Source organism: Tamandua tetradactyla, chromosome 6, assembly GCF_023851605.1.
Source record: "Tamandua tetradactyla isolate mTamTet1 chromosome 6, mTamTet1.pri, whole genome shotgun sequence".
Classification (NCBI taxonomy): domain Eukaryota; kingdom Metazoa; phylum Chordata; class Mammalia; order Pilosa; family Myrmecophagidae; genus Tamandua; species Tamandua tetradactyla.
The window spans coordinates 24,255,881-24,262,726 of NC_135332.1; positions in this window are offsets into that span (position 1 = coordinate 24,255,881).

Sequence of the window (6,846 nt, forward strand, 5' to 3'; positions counted from 1 at the left end):
GAAAATATTTAAACTTCCCCAACTGGGGAAGACTTGGTATTCTCACAATTATCGGGACTGCCAATTTGATGGGCCAGGCCCTTGATCCTGGGGCTTGCCCTTTTAAATTTATTCCTGCAAAGGAGAAGATAAGCCTACTTACGATTATGTCTAAGAGTCACCCCCAGAGAACCTCTTTCGTGGCTCAGATGTGGCCTTTCTCTCTAAGCCAACTCTGTAGATGAACTCACTGCCCTTCCCACTAGCTGGGACATGACTCTCAGGGGTGTAAATTGAAGGGTTAAGGAATTAAGAGAAGGATAAACTTGACCTGAAGATTACCTGCAAGCGGGTTGCCTCAGGCAAAGGAACTGCAAACAGTTCCTTGAACTGCTTGAAAACAGGAAGTTCTGCATACTTGGCTATAAATAAAGCTGGCTATCTTGCTTAAAGACTGTAACAAAACTAGTCCCAAGGCGCGCCTGTTTTTGTGCACGTACTCACAGCTGTTGTTTGTGTAAAAAACTAAAATAAAAGGTCATGGAGTTAACAGTGAGGCTGCTATTTGCCTGAGCGAGCAGTAGCCCCTCTGTTCTCCTTTTATGCATCCATCTCACTAGTCTCATCCTTGCTCTGTGACGAACATCGAAACACAACAACTGGCACCCAACATGGGGCTCGAGGTTGTAAGAATTTGAGAGTTTTGCCACGCAAAGGAAGACTCCAAGAGACGTTCTCTCATGCAACACGCAAGGGGTTTATTTTCCACACATGCGTGGGGCTCACTGAACACGCAGGAACAGAGAGCCCGAACCTGAGTTTGTAAAAGTTTTTAAAAGGGGTAAGATGAGGGGGGTGGGGGTCGAGCATGGGTCACAGGTGCTGTTTTGCAAAAAGCAGATAAGAGCATTTTTACAACAAGCACTTTTAACAGTTTCACAGCGGGCATTTCTTGAGCATGAGTCATGGGAGTGGCTATTGCAGATAGCCGCAGTTTTACAAGTAATTTAGGCGCAAGGAGTCATGGGGGGGGTGAGAAACAGATAACTGCCCTGGGAAAGTCTCGGAGTGTTTATTTTCAACCTGATGGGGCCCATAATTCTTTTCTTTATAATTCTTAACTCACACCAAATGCATAGCCATGAATATAAAATGACACAAATGCTTTTGCTGGATATTTCAGAAGCTAAAATATATGTAAATAGCGAAATTAAGCAGGAAAAATGAGCTACTGTTAAGCTTTATAAAATCCCTTTTTATATTCCCCACTCCTTTTCGTATATATCTCTAATCTTAGAGATTTTCTGGATTATTTAACACTGAGTACTGTTGTCTGATGAGCATTAATTTGACATTTCCAATCTGCCCCTGTAAAAACTGTATAATTTTATTTAGAATACATGGTCCTATAGTTATTATTAAAAGTAACAGAATTAAAGGTCCAACGAGAGCAGATAATAGCGTCGTTAACCAGGGGGACTTAGTAAACCAAGATTCAAACCATCCCTGTTGCGCCTCTCGTTTTTTTTGTCTTTCACGAAGGCGCTCTCTGAGTTTTGTCATGGACTCTTTAACAACACCAGAGTGATCCGCATAGAAACAGCACTGTTCTTTTAAAGCTGCACATAGTCCCCCCTCTTTAAGGAAAAGTAAGTCAAGTCCCTGCCTATTCTGCAAAACTACTTCTGAAAGGGAGGTTAGAGAATTCTGAAGGGCTGAGACAGATTTTTCCATTTCTTTTAAGTCTTGATTTATCGCGGCTTGTAATTGACTGGTTTGTTGATTGCTATGTACAATGGCAGCAGTCCCTGTGCCTATACCGGCAGCGACAGTTACCCCCAGAGTGGTAAGATTACAAGGGGGTACCAGGAACGAAGGCCCCCCTGCTCCTTCCCAAGTTTTTATAATCTTCCCATCATCCCATCTGGTTATTGTCCATTTCCAAGGCTTATGCGGGTTGGAACTGGGTTTCCCTGGGGGAAGGAGGAGAAGAAGTAGTAACTCTATGAACCCGCAGCTTGAGAGGATTGTCAGTCCTTTCCAGTTTCCATTGGGACTGAGAGGGCGAAGGCGCAGGTTTGAGATGAGACGCATGGATCCAGGATGCCATGCCATCGACCTTGACTGCGGTGGGGGTGGTCAAGAGTACTTGATATGGTCCTTTCCAGCGAGGTTCAAGAGTCTGTACCTGGTGGCGGCGGACGTAGATGAAGTCTCCCATCTGATATTGATGTGGAGTTCTGTTGTCTCCTGGCTGGTAGGAGGTGGAGAGCTGCCGCCACAGGAACCGCTGGGCTTTTTCCAAGGCTCGCAGCCTGTCAAGCAAGGGGGTATGAAGGGAACTATTAATTTCTAGAATGGAGGACATGTCCTTGACTGGAGGTGGCGCCCCATATAAGATTTCATAAGGGGTTAGATTACACAAGAGAGCAGAGGGGGTATTCCTGGCTCTGAACAGGGCATAAGGCAGGAGCATGGTCCAATCTTTCAAGCCAGTCTATATAGCTAATTTGGTTAGGGTCTCTTTAATTGTCCTGTTCATTCTTTCTACCTGTCCTGAGCTTTGGGGTCTGTATGCGCAATGCAATTTCCAATCAATCCCCAATATCCTGGCCACCCCCTGACTTACCTGGGCTACAAATGCGGGTCCGTTATCTGACCCTATTACCTTTGGTAGACCGAACCGGGGAAAAATTTCTTCCATAATCTTCTTGACTACGACCTGGGCCGTTTCTTTCTTAGTTGGGTAGGCTTCAACCCATCCTGAAAAGGGTGTCTACGAAAACTAGTAAGTATTTAAGTCCATACTTTGCAGGTTTAATTTCAGTAAAGTCGACTTCCCAGAACTGCCCAGGTCGAGTTCCCCTTAGTCTTTTTCCATTAGGAGCTTTTGTGGGGTAGGCGTTTACAATTTGACATGCCTGACATTCTCTGGCTACGCGATCTGCCAGTTCTTTCCTTTTTGAGGCTGCCAGAGGGTACAATTCCCTCTGGTCTTGCAGGAGCTGCTGTAGTTTCCCTGTCCCCAGGTGAGTGAGCTGATGGACCTGCTGTATGTAAGCTAGGGCTTCTGATTCTCCTTGGGGTGTAACCTCAGATAGTGTTTCAGGAGGTTGCTGGTTTTCTTTGGTTACTAGGACCAAGTTTACAGGGTCCCTTACTGCTGCCGCTTTTGCTTCTTCATCTGCTCGCTTATTACCCATGGTTATTGGGTCCGAGCCTCTTTGGTGGCTAGCACAGTGGACAATGGCTAGTTCTTTGGGAAGCGTGACTGCTGCCAGGAGTTTAAGAATTTCTTCTTTGTGTTTGATTTCTTTACCAGCTGAGGTTAATAGCCCTCTTTGTTGGTAAATTGCCCCATGTACGTGGGCAGTAGCAAAGGCATAATGGCTATCTGTATAGATAGTCGATCGCTTTTCTTTTGCTAATTCTAGAGCTTTTGTGAGGGCAATTAGTTCAGCCTTTTGGGCAGATGTTCCCTCCCGGAGGCTAGAAGACCAAATAACTTTTGTCCCACTGACTACCGCTGCTCCTCGCCTCTTACCGTGTTGGAGAAAGCTGCTTCCGTCCGAAAACCAGGTTACCTCCGAGTTAGGTAATGGTTGGTCTTTTAAGTCTCTGCGGATTCCGGTTTCTTCAGCTAATATCTCTTGGCAAGTGTGCAGCACAGGTCCCGCGGTCTCGTCCGGGAGCAGGGTAGCCGGGTTTAAAGCTGACGGGGCCCCGAAAGTCACCCTGTCTTTGTCTAGGAGGATGCTCTGATAGTGGGTAATTCTGGCATTTGACATCCATCTATCTGGAGGCTGGCGGATTATGCTCTCCAGGGCGTGAGGGGCTATTATGGTCAGCTTCTGTCCTAGAGTGAGTTTGTCTGCGTCTTTTGCCAGGAGGGCAGCTGCCGCGATGGCCTTGAGACAGCGTGGCCATCCGCCGGCAACTGAATCTAATCGCTTGGACAGATAGGCCACCGGTCTCCTCCAGGGGCCTAAAGCCTGTTAGGACCCCTCTAGCCACGCCTCTCCTTTCTTCTATGTAAAGCGTGAAAGGTTTATTCACGTCCGGGAGGGTTAAAGCTGGAGCTGACAGGAGCGCTTTCTTAATGCTGTCGAAGGCTTCCTGCTGTTTTATTCCCCACTGGAAATCAGCGCTTCCTTTGAGCAAGGGGTATAATGGGGCAGCAAGGGCTGCAAACCCTGGGACCCACAACCAGCAGAATCCCGCTGTCCCTAAGAACTCTCGTAGCTGCTTTCGGATCGTGGGCGGGGGTATCTGTGTTACAGTTTTCTTTCTAGCCTCGGTGAGCCATCGCTTTCCATTCTTAAGAGTATATCCCAGGAAGATTACTTCCCTTTTACAGATTTGGGCCTTTTTGGCAGAGGCTCGATACCCCAGTGCGGCTAGCTCACTTAACAATTTTCGGGTTCCATACTCACAGTCCTCCTTGGTGTCTGCTGCCAACAGTAAGTCGTCCACATATTGTAGCAAGGTGACTCTGGGATGCTGAATTCTGAAGGAGCTTAAGTCTTTATGAAGAGCTTCGTCAAAAATGGTGGGGGAGTTTTTGAACCCCTGGGGCAAGCGTGTCCAAGTCAGTTGGTTCGAGGATCCCGTCTCTGGATCGATCCACTCGAAAGCAAACAAGGGTTGACTGTCCTTGGCCAAATTGGTGGGCCGGCATGCAGCTGCTCAGAGACCCGCTACTAGAGTCTGGCGATAGATGGACAGATGCTCCCTACCTTCAGAGGTGTTCGGGTCCTAATTAGGGCGGCGCAGCGGGAACCGATCATCGATGATATGCTGGAGTTGGGTGGGTCTCCCGTCTTGTCCAGGAACTTGCTTCCTGGCTTCCAGTAGGATCCGATCTCGCTCCTCCGTGGTGAAGAGAGTCCCCAGGAGTTGTTGACAATCATCCCAAGTGGGCTGGTGAGAGAACATAAGGGACTCCACCAATCCAGTCAGCCTAGTGGGAGCCTCGGAAAAAGGAGGCTTATTATTTTTCCAGTTATATAAGTCAGAGGAGGAAAAGGGCCAGTATTGTAGAGCGGGCATATCTCCCCCGTGTCTATCATCCACTGGAGGCCCGTACGGTTTGAGGGGGAGAGTGACCGCCACATCAGATGGGCTTAGTGCTCGTCTGCTTCGTGTACTATGTGCTGGTCCTGGTTCATCTGGGATCGTCTGTTGGTGAACCTGTGGAGAGGGAATGGAAGAGGGCGGAGAGAGAGAACTAGAGGAGGGAGAAGGTGAGCTAAGAGAAGGGGGGTCCTGTACCGGAGCTGAAGGGTAAGGAGGAGGGGAAGAAGGACCTGCGTCGAAGAGGAATAGATCCGATTGGGATTCCGGTAGGACTGCAGGAGGTAAGGAAGGATAGAGTTTCGGAGCTTGAGAAGGACCCAGCACCTTGATTGGGAGTACAGAGGGAGAGTCATGTTGACCAAGAGGAGTGAGAAACGGCTTTACCCATGGAGGTGGGTTTTCACACAGGTCCTGTCAAACCATGATGTAGGGCTGCTGGTCCGGATGGCCATACGGGTCAGGGCGGAAGATGACTGACTTGACGGCCCGAATCAAGGGGAGATGAAAAGCTCCTTCATGAGGCCATTCCGCGTTAAAAGAGGGCCACTCGGCCGAGCAGAAGGTCTGCCATTTGCCTTTTTTACAATAAGAAATAGATTCTGACCTCTTTCCCTGACCTCCGACCAGTGTCTTAAGGTCAGAGAAAGTGGAGTCGATATTCCCTGACCCATCTTTGGTAAAACAAAAAACAATTCCCAACACACAAATACAGACAGACACACACAGAGCCGGCACACCATGTTTACACAGTTTCAGAGACACAGCTCAGACTGGCCTGATGACTGTGATCGAGTCTCCCCCGTCAGAAGGGAAACAGAATCAGAGTCGGCCCTGTAGGAAGCCTCCAGGCGTCCCCGGAGGTTCCCCAATCCCGAGGCGTCCCTCGGGAGAGTGACCTGCAACCCCTGGACACGTCTGTCGGTTGCGGTCGGGGAGTGCTCACGCGACTCTCCGACAGTCACTGCCAGTCTGACAGACTAAGCGATCGCACCTCAGACAAAAAGGCCTCACTTACCCTGAGAGAGAAGGCTGTTGGAGCCTCCCCTACGAAGAGCTTATCTCGGTGGAACCTCCAAATGTAAGAATTTGAGAGTTTTGCCACGCAAAGGAAGACTCCAAGAGACGTTCTCTCATGCAACACGCAAGGGGTTTATTTTCCACACATGCGTGGGGCTCACTGAACACGCATGAACAGAGAGCCCGAACCTGAGTTTGTAAAAGTTTTTAAAAGGGGTAAGATGAGGGGGGTGGGGGTCGAGCATGGGTCACAGGTGCTGTTTTGCAAAAAGCAGATAAGAGCATTTTTACAACAAGCACTTTTAACAGTTTCACAGCGGGCATTTCTTGAGCATGAGTCATGGGAGTGGCTATTGCAGATAGCCGCAGTTTTACAAGTAATTTAGGCGCAAGGAGTCATGGGGGGGGTGAGAAACAGATAACTGCCCTGGGAAAGTCTCGGAGTGTTTATTTTCAACCTGATGGGGCCCATAATTCTTTTCTTTATAATTCTTAACTCACACCATGCATAGCCATGAATATAAAATGACACAAATGCTTTTGCTGGATATTTCAGAAGCTAAAATATATGTAAATAGCGAAATTAAGCAGGAAAAATTAGCTACTGTTAAGCTTTATAAAATCCCTTTTTACAAGGTGAGTATTGGGAATGAGCTGGACCAAAAGGGAAAGTGGATTGCGCGGTAGTACGCAAATCTTTTGGGAAACTTTGGAGTCAGAGTCATGGGAAATTCCCTTTCTTTGGTTGACGATTATGTTGCTGTCTTGAAATCT